We start from the raw sequence: 3,388 nt of genomic DNA on the forward strand, positions 1-3,388 counted from the left end.
AGAGTTGTAAATATGTCACCAGTGTCAAGCATCCAGACCCCATCTACCTTGGTGTCTGACCTTCAGCTGCTTCACAGAAAGAGTGAAGGTCCTTGCTACCTCTGCACTGGCAGCTGCCCATCACCACAAGTCACTGTCATTACTGCTCTTGTTTTATAGATTATTAAACTCAGGGTAACAAGATCTGCCATGTCTGAAGTGTGTATCCTGACACGCACTGCACTGGAGCTTTGTCTGTAGTGCCTGTGCTTCCCTACGACAGGGACTATTACTACCACCAGAGAAAAAGAAAGCAGAGAAGTTAGGTCCTTTTTCCAAAGTCATACAGACACAAAATATTCAAGCCAGGATAGAAATTTGTACTATCCCATCTCTCATGTATTGGTTTTTAACCCACCAAGCATTCAGTTGATTTAAACAATAACATTTAAGGCTGGGCAAGTGGGAGGCAGTGACACCTGTGTAATGTGTCTGCGCAGAGAGGGGGAGAGCAGAGACGAGGGTATCCAGAGGCCACTGTGCCTGCTTCAGAGAAACAGGGATCAGAAGGCAAGGCTGGGTGGAATCTGCATTGGCCATGGCCACCACTGTAGGACCAAGAACAAGGAGGAGGAGCCAAGATGCAAGAGCAAATTATGACATGGATGTTACATAAATCATTATAAGAGCTGCACACAACTATGAACATTTCTAAAGCCTTTTCTCATTAAAGTACATCAAGATGGATGAATCTGTCTCCTTGGATCTTTTGGAGTGTCCTGGGTGCTTCTGCAAAAGTCTTGTGTTCCCAGCATAGGTTTTGCAAAGCATGTTTGCTGGGATCGTAAGTTCCCTCAGTTGTTCCAAGGGGAGGACTCTTGTTGGCTCCCATGATAAGCTTCCAGGTAACATCCTGCTGGTCAGGCTTCTGGATGGCATCAATCATAGGCCTTGGAAACCTAGCCAGTGGGGGCAGTGGAACCAATTGAACAAATGCATTAAGGATTCAGGGCAGCACTATGGCTAATTGTAGTGCAAAAGATCTGTAGAGCTCCCAGTGTGGATGGCAGACTTGGGTGCAAGGCTGGAGGCCCCAGTGAGCGGTATACCTGTTACCATGTCCTAACACATTACAAAACTATGAATAAAAGGAGCCTGGAGACTTTAAATTCAGCAAATGTGACATCATCATTTTTTGATGACACGTTGTTGAAAACTGGTTCCACAGGGTAAGTCAATGGGATCCATAGCTTTTTCCCAACAAACTTAGTGCAGATTATTAAACCACTGCCTCAGCCCCCACCTCAGTACAAAGCACTATATGGTTTTGAAGTAAAAGACAAAAAAGCAGCAGATAATGACTGCCTTCCATTTGTTAAGGATGATGTTCTGACTGTGATCCAAAGAGTGGATGTAGCTGTGCTGAAGGAATGTTGGCAGAATAAATAGGAATATTTCTAATTTCCTACATTGAGTTTAACTTGGATGCTAAGCAGCTGACAGAATGGGATGAGCCTCCCATGCCAGGAGTTGATGCTAAAACATGTACCTCAGCAGCAGCCCAGAGCAGCACTGCCCCAAAGCACTCCTGACACCAAAAAGAACACCAAAATTCCCCACTCCTTCACTTCCCTCACCATGGCAAACAAGTCCTTTCATGCATCCCACAACTGCTGCTCCATGGAGATCAGTGCTCCTATCCTCATCAGCTCCACCAACCCTCAGCTGCCACAAGTTCAGAGAACTTTCTGAGCCTTCCTTCAGTGGCCCTTCTCAGATTCATGTGAGTACTGCCATGTTCATTGTGACCCCACACCCAAGCATCCCAGTGTCAACTGGCCCCTTATTCACTTTCCCATTGGATGTCCCCTCTCCAGATGCCCATGGAACTATGAATCCTCCCTTTCCAGCACTCCCTTCTCCTGGCTACCACTGTCTTCTCATGTCCATCCTGCCAGGTGCTGTGCTGCTTCTGCTGGAATGGTATCGTGTCTCATGGCAAAATCCACTGCTCACAAGTTAGAAGATTGAATATTATGAAGATATTAATTCTCCCCAAATTTATCTACATATTTGATGCCATCTCATTACAAATTCTAGCAATCAATTTTGTGGAAAGGGGTATGTTAAGTATCATATATTAATTCCAAAATTTAAGCAGGTATACAACATCTCAGAACCTTGGATAATAGTATGGTAAAAGTAATTAGGAAGGGATGAATTTTGAGTATTAATTATTCCTGATTTTTAATTGATCTACTTAACTTTTAATAATGGTAGTGTTTAACAATGATTTGCAAAATTTATAAAAACTAATCCCATCAATAAATAAATGAGAGATGACTTTAACAAACCAAAGATTCCAGGTATCCAGAGAAGTTTAGGTATCTATGATTTTCTTACCAGCCATTCTTAAGTACTAGAAGAATATTAGCCTAATTAAAAAAAAAAATAAAGGAAAATAAAATGAAAGAAACTTCAGCCGCTGCCCCAGAATATATAATTTGATTTTCAAGAGTAAGCAGGTTTTTGAAGTTATAAATAGGTCAAAATTTTTTACTACAAGGCTGGCTCTCCATACATATTATATGTAAAGTCTATGGATTTAGATCTGGAGAAAACTTCATATAATGTTCTGCAAGCCATTTAAGAAAAGGAGGGTCATAAAGTGTTCATGCTTCCTTTAAAACAATATACATTTTGCCCAAAATCTACTCCTCTGGCCCCAGATTGTAAGTCGACCACTGAAGTTGCAAATTGCAGACAAAGATGATTTATAATGAAAGTAATCTCAAAAGACTAGAAATTTGTTTACCCATTACATCATAACAAGTACAGAACCCTTTTATCCATCAGATAAATGTTGGTTGATGAATGAAAACTAACAAGCCATTAGTTTTCAATATGCCTTCAGGAGAGCCCTAGAAATGCGACTATGCTGCAGTCTTGCAGGAGGTTTCCTTCTACCTATTATTCTCTAAAGTTGACACTAGCACAAATTCCTTAAATTTTAATTGATGGACAGCAACCTGTGTCTTGTGCTTTGCGTAAGTGCCAGTTTCTGAGGTGTCAGATTGTATATATGGAAAGAAAAGCCCCCTGGCTAACTCAGGAGCAGTAAGAGCTATTTTGTTCCGTAAATATTTTTGGACATGGAATATAATAAAGAATGATGATTTGACTGAAGATGGATTTAGAAGGAGCAGTATATAAATAAGAAAAAGTCTAATAAAAGTGATGATTATCTCACTGCTCTGAATGATTGGAGAAATGAATCCTATTTTAAACCAAAGATAATACTCTGAACAGGCCAAATTTTAGGTTAATATGAATCTATAGTTTGCTTCTTGCATGCACTTGTCTTCAACACATTTACAGAACACACCTGCTTTGTTGTGTGACCTTCTGG

General features: G+C 40.6%; 1 pseudogene; it reads left to right on the forward strand.

Moving 5' to 3' along the window:
• Window positions 1-721: 721 nt before the first annotated feature.
• On the forward strand, window positions 722-2,002 carry LOC124077617 (E3 ubiquitin-protein ligase SH3RF1-like; annotated as a pseudogene).
• Window positions 2,003-3,388: the final 1,386 nt, after the last annotated feature.

This window comes from Marmota monax, unplaced genomic scaffold (genome assembly GCF_021218885.2).
Source record: "Marmota monax isolate L192 unplaced genomic scaffold, Marmota_monax_Labrador192_F-V1.1 WCK01_AAM20220418_F8-fsc00818, whole genome shotgun sequence".
In the NCBI taxonomy this organism is placed as follows: domain Eukaryota; kingdom Metazoa; phylum Chordata; class Mammalia; order Rodentia; family Sciuridae; genus Marmota; species Marmota monax.